Below are 12,137 nucleotides of genomic sequence, written 5' to 3'. Positions count from 1 at the left end.
AAAGACAGATATGATCACCTCTATGCCTACTTTTTTTCCTCATACAGGACCTCTAGGCCCTGATGAAAGACAGGCTTTTGACTTCTAAAAATGAGGACAAGATATTAGACAGTGATGAACTCATCAGAGATAATGCTATCCTGGAAAGCTACTTGCTGGCCAATCACTTACTGGCAATGCTCCTTAACTTGCTTCCTTTAAGCCATTACATTATACTTATCAGTGTCAGAATTTGTAAGTAAAATGTGGGAATGTGAATTTTTTTGAGCATAGATTATAATTTTTTATGAAACAAATTTGTGCCTCTTTCCTAAAACAAATACTGAGTACTACCACATTCTGGGTACTGTACTAGGCATTCAGAAGGGAACCAGTGATGTTTTTGAAAATCCTTGCCTTCATGGAGCTTAGAGGAGGCTGACAGGTAATCTTGGAATTTGATCCATTGTGATATGTGCTGTGAAAGAGCAGCACACCGTGGGAGTGTATAGTTAGGCCATCTTGCCCATCTTTAAAGTCTGAGAGGGATTTCTAGGGGAGTCCACATATGAGCAGGATCCTGAAAAGTATGAGATTCAAATTAGCAAGGTCAAGTGAAGAGAGAAGGGAGGCAGAGAAGGGCAGTTCTATCAAGTATGTGGGGAAACTTGGGAGTGAAAGAAGAGCCTGGGATATATTGGAAGTATTATAACACTTTGTATAAACCAGTAATACTATCTTAGAAATTACCAATCCTTGGGAGAAGATATTTGCAAAACGACATATCCAATTAAGGGTTAGTATCCAAAATACATAGAGAACTTATATAAATCAACACCCCAGAAACAAATAATCCAATGAAAAAATGAGCAGAGGTGCTTGGGTAGCTCAGTCAGTTGAGTTTCCAACTCTTGGTTTCGGCTCAGGTCATGATCTCATGGGTTGTGGGATCAAGCTCCACATCAGGCTCTGTGCTCAGTGGAGAGTCTGCTTGAAGATTCTCTCCCTCTGCCCTTCTCCCCGACTCTCTCTCTCAAATAAATAAATAAATAAATCTTTTTAAAAATGGGCAGAAAACATGAACAGACATTTCTCCAAAGAAGACATCCAGATGGCCACAGACACGTGAAAAGATGTTCAACATCACTCATCATCAGGGAAATGCAAATCAAAACTACAATGAGATATCACCTCACCCCTGTCAGAATGGCTAATATCAAAAACGCAAGAGAGAAGTGTTGGCGAGGATGTGGAGAGAAAGGAACCCTCTTGCACTCTTGGTAGGAGCTGGTGCAGCCACTGTGAAAGACAATATGGAGGTTCCTCAAAAAGTTAAAAATAGAGCTGCCCTACAATCCAGCAATACCACTACTGGGTGTTTACCCCAAAACTACAAAAACACTAATTCAAAGGAATAAATACACCCCTGTGTTTATTACAACATTATTTACAATAGCCAAGTTATGGAAGCAGCCCAAGTGTCCACCAATAGATGAATGGATAAAGAAGATGTGGTGTATAAATATATATATTGGAATATTATTCAGCCATAAAAATGAAATCTTGCCATTTGCAACAACATGGATGAAACTAGAGAGTAATGCTAAGAGAAATACACCAATCAGAGGCAGACAAATACCATAGGATTTCACTCATATGTGTCATTTAAGAAATAAAACAAATGAACAGAGGGGAAAAAAAAGAGAGGCAAACCAAGAAACAGACTCTTCACTCTAGAGAACAAACTGATGGTTACAGGAGGGGAGGTGGGCAGGGGGATGGGTTAAATAGGTGGTGGGGATTAAAGATTGCACTTATGATAAGCAGTGGGTGATGTATGGAAGTGTTGAATCACTATATTATACACCTGAAATTAATATAACACTATATGTTAACCATACTGGAGTCAAAAAAACTTAAAAAAAATTTTTTTTGATAAAGTAAATATAAAGGATAAAAAAAATTTTTTTTTTAAAGAAACTACCATTCCTGATTTGTAGGGAGTAATCAGCAGTTTATCTTGGACAATTAGTAAAAGCTATTTTTAGTTTTTAACAATGCTTTTTCAGGGGTCTCTGATTCTCTTAACTGTACAGACTATTTGCATATTAAACATACAAAGGAATTACTATACTATTTTATACCCCAGTCCCTTTCATCTCTTGATCTTTTCACTCTAAAGATCTAGGGGGATAATGTGGCAAACTTCATTAATAATTAACCTCAGTCATCCATTTAACTAAAAGGTAGTGACTTGTCCAAAGTAGTATTCTAAAAAATATCAAAGTTAATTAAGATCTAGTTCTCAGAAACATTCTCCTTCCTTTAGGAATGTTTCACTGCTTTGAAGCTAAAGACTAGAAGAATATATAGTCTTTATGTGTTGAGAGGAGCAACAAAGATGGAAAATAATTTTCAAATGATTTTATGAGGTTTGACTGTCATTCACCTGAATTTGGAGAAGAATGAAGGGGAGAGGCTTAAATAAAAGAGGAAAGAATAGGAGACAGGAGGAGTCGATTCCCTCCCTTTAACCTAATGGTCAGAGTTGTTAATAGACCTGACCTGGCTTTTTGGGCTTTGTTTGCACTAGCAAAGACCTAGAACTTTATTTAGGTTAGACTCCCAGCAGCAGGTATTCAAAATTGCAAAACAAACGATGTTTAGTAGTCTTCTAAAAGTTTCTGTAAAGGGAACCATATTGTATCTATATGCTATTTGTGTTCTATGACATTTAAACCGGTTGCCCCCTAAAATTCAGTAAATATTGCCATATCCTTACAAATATCAGTTTTCTTTATTAATATATTTTCTTTTGTTAACTCAGTTTCATTGACAAATGTTTTTCCTGTTTGTTTTCTTCTGCCTTTTGATTTATTCCTCATTTGAAATAGTCTCCAAATCCATTGTGTACTTTTTTCTTTTCAACTTTTCTGAGTTACTAGATCCACTTTAGTGTATTTATACAATTATAATTATCATCTATCACCACTAACTTATTTCTCAGTTTTGAAAATTCTCAAAATTCCTTTATGCACTTTCTTAATATCTTCATCACAGTAACCTTAGCCATTTGAGATTTATTTAAAATAGGATCTTATTAGCTTTTTTCTCAAGCAAATTGTTAATCTCAGTCCTGTAAATTTTATACTCCTCTAGTCTTTCTTGATAGCCTGTTTCAATTTTTAGTGCTCACAGTTAAATATAGTATTTCTGTAATCAACTTTTTAGATTATCATTAGAGGTCAGTTTCTTTTTTTTATAATGCTGGAATTCTGCATTATGTGGTCCAACTGATCTGTGTATACTAAATCCTTTGATAAACACCTTTTTGCCATTTCTTCAGTATAAAGTAATTTCGCCTTTGGCATAAGGCTTTTAATATATGTGTAGTGATTTTATTGTTCCTCTCTGAACCTTTTTAGTGTTCTCAGTTATATTTTGAAATTGGAGACCATACTGCTTTAATAGGAATCTGATAGCATAATAGAAGGCTTAATTTTCACCTGTTAGAAACATTTGTTCGTGATACATTTTATTGAGCCAGTATTTTCATTAATCTTTATCAGTGTTTGGCCCCTAGTGGGGTAGTAACTTGCAGTTATCCATATTGATCTTCATTTTGTTTTGCTGTATTACTTCATTAATATTTTGAGGTCCCTTGTGTATGTTTATTTGAGTGAATTAGCAACCGTGCCCAACCTAGATTGTAGGACCTTCTACAAAATTAATGAACATATTCTCAATTCCTTCATTCAGGTTAGGCAAAGGTATTAAGTAACACAGTTTTATAGAGTGATCCTGTTTAAGCTGATCATGAGTCCCTGAGTTTGGAATGTAATCTTGCATCCTTTTGTGTATATTCATTCTTTCTATCTATCTAAACAGTCACATATACAGCTGTTGGTTCTTTCCTGACTTCAAGTTGCTGTGCCAGAAAAATAGGGAGGGAGTGACTCGAATGGCCTCTTTGACATTAAACCTAGTTACCAAAAAGGCAAATGTGATAACCCAGAAAGGTTGGCACAAGGCAAAAAAAAAAAAAACAAAAGCAGGTCTAATGCCAGTGCTTGACTGAGAGAGAGCCTACGTGGTATGGCCTTGGACTTTGAAATCTTTCATCTAGAACCTAGATCCTACCTGTCAGTTTGTTGATTAAACTGAAATTTCATTTTAGACAAAATGTGAGATTTATTTAAGGAAGCCAGACATCATAATGTGTTTTCCTTGTCTACATGAGTCATTCTTTCACAGAAGGAAATTAACAAGTTATCTGACGTATTTCGTTGAGACATACAGATTGCTCCTTAGTATCCCATGTTTTTCTAGATTATTGAAAGTATTTTGATAACTTGTGTTAATATTTTCTTATATAACTTTCATGGTTGCTCTTAGAAAACAATAGCATTTGGCATTTAACCCACAGTCTATATTTCACTTGCTTGAATATCAATCTGATTTTTATAGAAGGGAGATTGTTTGCTAAAGCATGTGAATGAACTACTACCTTTTTAATATATTCATAAGATCAGTAAGTAATTTATTATGTTAGATGATTGTCATACAATGCCTTGAATTGGAAGTTTGTTCTTTGTCACTTGAAATAGAAGCATTAATGGAGCAAGTACAGAGAAAGCTTTTTAAAAATTAATATAGGACATTATATGTGTGTTTTTATATTTACTAATTTGCATAGTGAGACAGCCTAAAATGTAGGCTCTAAGAAGAGCCTCTTTCTTCCAGCCTGTTCATTTGAGGCACCTAGCATCTCAGGCTATTATCATTTCCTGCTTGGATTACTGCAGTTACTTTATAAACTGCCTCTTACTAGTCCTTCATTCCTATCCTTACTTGTACACCAGAATGATTTTATCATTTCCGTGCTTGAAATATTTTACTGAGTCCCCATTGCCTTCAGGATAAAGTTAAAACTCCTTAACGGTTTTTACAAGATCTTGCCTGATTTTGCCCTTGCTTACTGTCCTGCTTTATCTCTTAACCACTTTACACCTTTTATTCTGTTCCCTTAGTTGTGTCATTATCTCTTGCCTCTGGGCCTTTTCGCTGTAAATACTGTTCTTCTTCCCCCCCCCCCCCCACTTTACCCCCTTCCTCTTTCTTATTCTAGATTCTTCATATTTCAGTGTAGCAGTCACTTATTCCAGGAAGTCTTCTCTTATCTCCCAAGTCAACATTAGGTGCCCCTTTATACTTTATTAAGCCTCTGAGTTCAGGAAACACATTTGTCTTATTCAGGCTTCATTCTTATTGCTTAGTATTTACTGAATAAATTAATGTATAGTTAGTACTTCTCAGACTTTTCCACTGACTGCATAGAGAACATCTGTCTCTTGTGAATACACAAAGATCCTTGCTAAAAGCAGGAAGGTTTCTTAAAGCTCTGCATTTATTTTTTAAATTTCAGAAAATTTTATTTTGCTTTATTATCAATTTATATATTTCCCTAAATCTCCCAACTAAAATAGACACTACTGAAAGATGTGTCGATCTACACATTTTATTTTTCAATTTCATCATTCCATTGCTTATCTTTCCTCTTTCTGGTTGGCAGTTTCTTTCTTCAGCTATATGATTAACGCTGATTTTGTTTTTGCAGCACCACCCCTTATTTTATAGAATATTTTAGGTTGAGGTTATTATGTCCTTTAATGACTCGAAATTTGCATTTATGGACTCTGAGAAACTGGGGGTTCTGGAGGGGAGGGAGGTGGGGGGATGGGTTGGCCTGGTGATGGGTATTAAGGAGGGCACGTACTGAATGGAGCACTGGGTGTTAGACGCAAACGATGAATCATGGAACACTACACCAAAAACTAATGATGTAATGTATGGTGATTAACATAATAAAATAAAAAAAATAAATAAAATCTCTGAAGACCAAGATTCCAACTGCTTCCTACTTGATTCTGCCCCAGCACTGCCATGCTTATTCAGTGGCTTTTGAGTAACACTGCAGCCAAAAGTAGAGGAATGTGTTAGAGCTCTGTTGCAAAGCTGTTAGGGTAATTTTCTTTAAAATTTCAAATATCTTTGCTATCATTATATCTGATATATATGTGTGTGTGTGTATATGTGTAAAGGTAGAAAGAGATCACTTTGAAAACAGAGCTCCACATTTTTTATTCAATATGCATTGAGAATGCAAGTTAAGGATTAACTAATCCTTAACTTCCAAATTGCTGCGTGGAAGTAGGGGCACCATATGATGTTGAGCCCCTATCACCACTAACTAAGGTGTGTTGGACCTGTTTAGTGATAATAAGAAATCCTTACTGTGGACTTTTGATTACATACATATGTATTCAGATATGGTAAATCCATGTCTTAAACTGTATAGTGTTTTTGGAAAAGGCTGTGTCTTCTCAAACTGGATCAAGTTTAGGGTGAAGAAAGATGTTTTTAAGATGAACAAAGGATGTTTTAATCACTCCAGGAAGAGAAGTAGAGAGACCGACATCAGCAAGATGAGGGACTAGGAAATCCCAACACTCATGCCCCGACAAAAACAATGATTAAACAACTACTGATGAAAATAGCATTAGGACAGTTCTAGAATATAGTGGAGAAGCTGCAGCCGTCCAGTGGAGCACACAAACTGAGAAGAGCCACATAGAAAAGCATAGGAAGCATTTTACCTGCATCACCCCATCCTCTAGTTTAGCAGAGCTCGACACCAGGAGAGATCTCCTTGGCTGTGACCTCCCCTCGGGGGAAAAGAAGAGCAGGAAGACTTCAGCAGCTTTCACCACTGCCAGTGAGGAACCTGGTAGTCCTTGCCACTGTCATGGACACCCTCAGTCTTTGCCACTGGGGACCTCCAAGATCTTTGCCAACACTGACCCCAGCTGATGAAGCTGCCTGGAATTTACCCCACTGTGCCCCCTCGGATTAGTCACCCCTGCATCTCTCCCGTAGCCCCCAAGAATAGAGCTACTTCTTTGCTCCTACCCTTCCCAGACTGGAGTCACCACAACCTCCCCCACTTCCCTGTCCTGGTGCTGCTCTGTTCATATGCCAGATTTTGGCTCCACAGCCATTCCACATGTCCGTGGACACTGGTGCTGCGGCCGATCTGTCTGTACCTGCACCCTAGGCATTGGCACTGCCATGTATGTGCTGGGCACGTCCATGTCCTGGACACGGGTGCCACTGCTGTAGTCATGGGTGCCCCAGGACCAAGAGAGACCCTTGACTACAGCCCTTCCCCCCCCCCCCCCCCCCCGGGAGAAAGGACAGCAGGAAGAGCCCAGCAATATTTGAAATTATCCAGTGAGAAAAAAAAAAGGATGAATAACAGTGAAGAAAGTCTATAGGATTTATGAAACCATCAAGGGAAACAATATATTTGTTATGGGTGTTCCATATGGAGAAGGGTGGGAGGTGGGGGGAGTACAGAAAGCTTATTTAAAGAAATAATGACTAAAAATTTCCAAATCTGAGTAGGGAAATGGACATCGAGATTCATGAAGCTCACATGTTCCCAACCAGGATCAACCCAAAGAAGACTTCACTGAGATACATTATAATCAAATTGTCAACAGTCAAGGACAAAGAGAATTTTGCACACAGGAGGAGAAAAGCAACTTGTCAGCTACAAGAGCACTCCCTCCCCCCCACCGTAGGATGATCATTAGATTTCTCAGCAGAAACTTTGCAAGGCCAGGGGAGAGTGAGATGATATATTCAAAGAGCTTAAAGAAAAAAACTCTGCCAACCAAGAATACAATACCTGAAAAAAATATTCTTTAAAACTGAAGACAAAATAATATTTTTCTTGGACAAACCAAGGGAGTTTGTTGTCACAAGATCTACTGTACAAGAAATACTTTAGGGAGTTCTTTAAATTGAAACAAAAATTCACTAAGTATGAACATAAAAGTATATATGAAAGCATAAATAAAAATTTTGTTAGTGGGTACATTATATAAAAAGCAAACTCTGACTTTAAGAACACAAATGGAAGTAAAGTGTAGAGTTTTTGTATGCAATTGAAGTTAAATTGTTAACTTAAAATAGATGATTCTACTACATGGTATTTTATGCTAGCTTCAAGCTAACCACAAACAAAACCTGTAATAGATACACAAAAGATAAAGAAAAAAATGAAAGCAAATTACTACAAAAATGATCAGAGAGCAAAGGAAGCCAGTAAGAATGGAAGATAAGGACAAAACATCTGAATAATAGAAACAATAACAAAATTTCCATAGTAAATCTTCACCTGTCAATAATTACTTTTAATGTAAGTGGATTAAACTCACCAGTCAAAAGACATAGAGTGGCTGAGTGAATAAAAAGACAAGATTTAGCAATATGCTATTGACAAGAGATTCACTTTAGATTTAAACACACACACAGGCTGAAAGTGAAGAGATGGAAAAATGTGTTTCATGCAAATGGTAAGCAAAAAAAAAGCAGGAATGACTATACTTACATCAGACAAAATAGACTCTAAAACTGCTTCTCAACCCAAGTTTCATTATATAATGATAAAAGAGCCAATTCAACAGAAAGAAATAATCATAAATATACACACACTTGTGTATTGTTAGCAGGTATGTAAATTGGTACAGCCATTATGGAAAACAGTGTGAATTTTCTTTAAAAAATGAAAAATAAAACTACCTCATGATCCAGCAAACCCAATTCTGGGTATATATCCAAAGGAAACAAACCCAAATCATCTGCACTTCCATGTTCATTTCAGCCTTATTCATAATAGCCAAGATATGGAAACAACCTAAACATCTATCAGCAGATGAATTGATAAATAAAATGCTGGTGTATATATACAATGGAATATTACTCAACCTTAAGAAAGAAGAAAATTCCTGCTATTTGTGACAATATGGATAAACCTGAAGGACATTATGCTAAGTGAAATAAGCCAAACAGAAAGACAAATACTGCATGATGTCACCTATATGTGAATCTAAAATAGTCAAACTTGTAGGAGCAGAGAATACAATGGTGGTTGTCAGGGACTGGGGGGTAGGGGGAGATGGGAAGATGTTGGTATAAAGTTTCAGTTAAAATAGATTAATCAGTTCTGGAGATCTAATGTACAACAATGTTACTAAAATTAACTGTACAAGGTATCTTGACGTTGCTAAGAGAATAGGTTTTAAGCATTCTCACCACAAAAAGAAAAAAAAAAGATAAATATGTGAGGTGATAGATATATTAATTACCTTGATTGTAATTACTTTACAGTCTACATGTATATCAGATCATCAAGTTGTACCTTACACATATATAATTTTCAATCGTTTTACCTCAGTAAAGTTTGAAAAAAATGTATAAGAACAAAAAAAATTCTAAAGAACTAGTACTGACATAACATTAGAATATAGGAGGAAGGTGGTGTCTCTCTTAAGATATTAGAAAGAAACCAATTTGCATTTATCAGAATTTGATGGCCTAGAATTAAAGCCTGAAATAAGCATATCTGAAACTCGTTTGACATCATAAATTGGCTTTAACTAGAAGATTCTTCTGCAGTTGGTGTTGACTTTTCAAAATCTTATTTATAGTAGCTCAGCAATGAAGATCTTACTGAAAAGGAAGAGCAAAGAATCATTGGCAAAGTAAAGGACAGAAAGAAGTGACCCTCTATTTGCCTGTACCATTTATCACTCAGATAATTTTGGAGGAATTCATACACATTGAATGGAAATTTTGAGGCAGTTAACCCTAATTTGTTGTTCAAAAGAATGACTCTGCTTTGCTCTATGCAGATTTGCCAGGAAAATTAGGTTTGTCTTAATCTAAGCTTCATTGGAATTGTAATTTGAAGCCTCAATCAAGAGCATACTTGAAGAAAAATAACTTCCAGAGAATGTTTGACAGTTTTTATGTTAAGTATTTGGTTTAAATATATTATGTTTGTTAAGTGCATGCTAAGTATATTATTATCACGTCTAAGTATGAGGCATATGGTTTAAATATATTATGCATTTGGTTTCCATACTTAATAAATGTTTGGGATTTTTTTTCCAGTTTTCTTAAAGACTGATTTAGGATTTTTCACTGTTTTGATATTGGAATGAAATTTCAATTTATTACATGGTACTTATAGGAAATATTGGTTCAGTCTATTGATGGTTTGACATTTGAAACAAGTTGGATATCATCGGTTGGCTCAAACTTGTCACGTGACTTTCTCCCAGAGGGCAGTTTTGTTTGTAAGATTTTAGGCACTGTCCCACATCGCTGCCATCTGTGCCTTCCCCTCTCGTTGTCCCTTGAAGTTACTCAGCAAGGAATTATGTCACTTACGACTAAATGCTTTTTTCGTTTTTTACTGATTTTTTTAATGAAATCTAAAGTTAATAGTTATATATTATTATATTCCTTTCTTGATTTATATACGTCACCTTTCCAGTTTTGTGTTATTTATATCCTAATATAAAAATTTCAAGGAGGGTTTTATTTGTGGAAGCAACTGAGATATTATACAAGGAGATTAAGTATATCAAATTAATATTTTATTTTCCTACATAGTTTCTTAGAAATACTGATAGTTCTCTATTTTACATCCAAACCAGAGCAACACAAATTGTGAAATTTTTCTGATTAGAATATCAGAAAAAAATTATTCAGGACTTATTAAATAGTAAATAAGTATTTCTTTTAAAATGAAAGTTGACTTCTTGTATAGTTCACGTTTTGTTCAAGAGATAGAATTACATCTATTAAATGAATTATTAAAGTCTCCATGACAGTAGTTAGAGGACTAGTGTTTCATGCCAAGTTCTTAAAGACAGATCAGCAATACAGACCTTATAATACAAATTGTAAGTGGTTCTCTTTAATTGTTCTTTTTTAAAGAATTATAAGAAGCATGGGTACTTTTTAATTTAATTTTGCATTTACAATATAATTAAAAGAATAGTTTTGTAAAATTATAATTTACAGATATAAATCTAGCATTTGTAATTAATTTGTTTTGATACAAATAAACTTTTGAGAAGAGCACAAATAATACTGAAAATACAAAAGCTCAATATATAAATATCTCCCTTATACTTATTTTTGTGTTTATCCTAGTATTTTTCTCATGAAACTGAAGTAGAAAATGTTTTCTCTGTGACAAAATGGGAAGTAGAATTTAAGTGAATTGTGCAATACAGAGTCAAAATGGATTTGCTCCTGCTTTTACTTTTTAAGACTATCATTTCATCATTTTCTTCCTATGAACAATTTATCTGTAGAAATTAAAATGAATTGTATTACTATTATTGAAACTTGAATTTTGACAAAAAGTAGGTTTTTCATCTTTTGTAAATATATATATATATTCCTTTCTAAATGTATGTAAAGATAACTATAAAGCCAGTTAACTATATGTAACGTAAGTAAGTAGTCATTAATCTTGGACAAGCTAAACTTCTTGTATTTCCTGGTGAGATATTACACCTTTTTATTTTGAGGTATAATCTTTATATACTTCATATAGGGGATCACATAGGTCACAGAGACCTGATAGGACTATGTACAGACTGTATATATTTTTAATGAGCATTACTAATGAATATCAGGCTTATTCTATAGGATACATTTAGTTTTTAACTTTTCAGACATGGCATTTAATAAAAGGATGTACCATTCATTTTGGTTTCTAAGCATACTTCTATAATTTTAGCATATTTAGGAAGGAATCTTGAATAGAAAAAATTATTCCAGTTTTTTTCCAGTTTTATAATTTATATATTTACTTTGAGAAAGCTTGAATCAGTTGCTATTTTTTAACATATATAGAATCTAAATCTAAAAATATTTTCTCTTAATGTATATAGTAAGCTCTATTACTTTGATCACATAGCTTTCCCTTATATTTTATGTTGCAGGTTGGCATGTAAGGAAGCAGTATTGCTTGATGTTTAAGAACACGGGCTCTGGAGTCAGAATGTCTGGATTCAAATCCAGGTTCTACCATTTCCTGTATTTGTGACCTTAGACAAGTTAATTAGTCTCTGGGCCTCAGTTTACTAATCTAAAGATTAAGATGATGTATAGTACTTACCTATCATAAAGTTGTTTTGACCATTAAGTTTTAAAATGAGAGAGATTATAACAATGCCTGGCAAATGGGAAGCCATAGGGATTAGTGTTTGACATTTTGGCTCAAGAGTCAT

The 12,137-nt window shown here is 34.7% G+C and overlaps 1 protein-coding gene across 2 annotated transcripts in view; it reads left to right on the top strand.

Annotated features, from left to right (window-relative positions):
- Positions 1 to 12,137, top strand: part of SYT14 (synaptotagmin 14) — a 194,055-nt gene that overhangs the window by 44,476 nt on the left and 137,442 nt on the right. The window contains exon 2 of one of the 2 annotated variants that reach the window (XM_078078158.1): positions 11,850 to 11,928. The exons of the other annotated variant lie outside the window; for it this stretch is intronic. The gene's annotated coding sequence lies outside the window, so the exon portion shown is untranslated. The remainder of the gene's footprint in view (positions 1 to 11,849; positions 11,929 to 12,137) is intronic. 2 annotated transcript variants of the gene reach the window in all.

Source organism: Halichoerus grypus, chromosome 7 (genome assembly GCF_964656455.1).
Source record: "Halichoerus grypus chromosome 7, mHalGry1.hap1.1, whole genome shotgun sequence".
Lineage (NCBI taxonomy): Eukaryota > Metazoa > Chordata > Mammalia > Carnivora > Phocidae > Halichoerus > Halichoerus grypus.
Note: the sequence above shows the minus strand (reverse complement) of the source record. Positions and strands in the feature narration are given on the sequence as shown.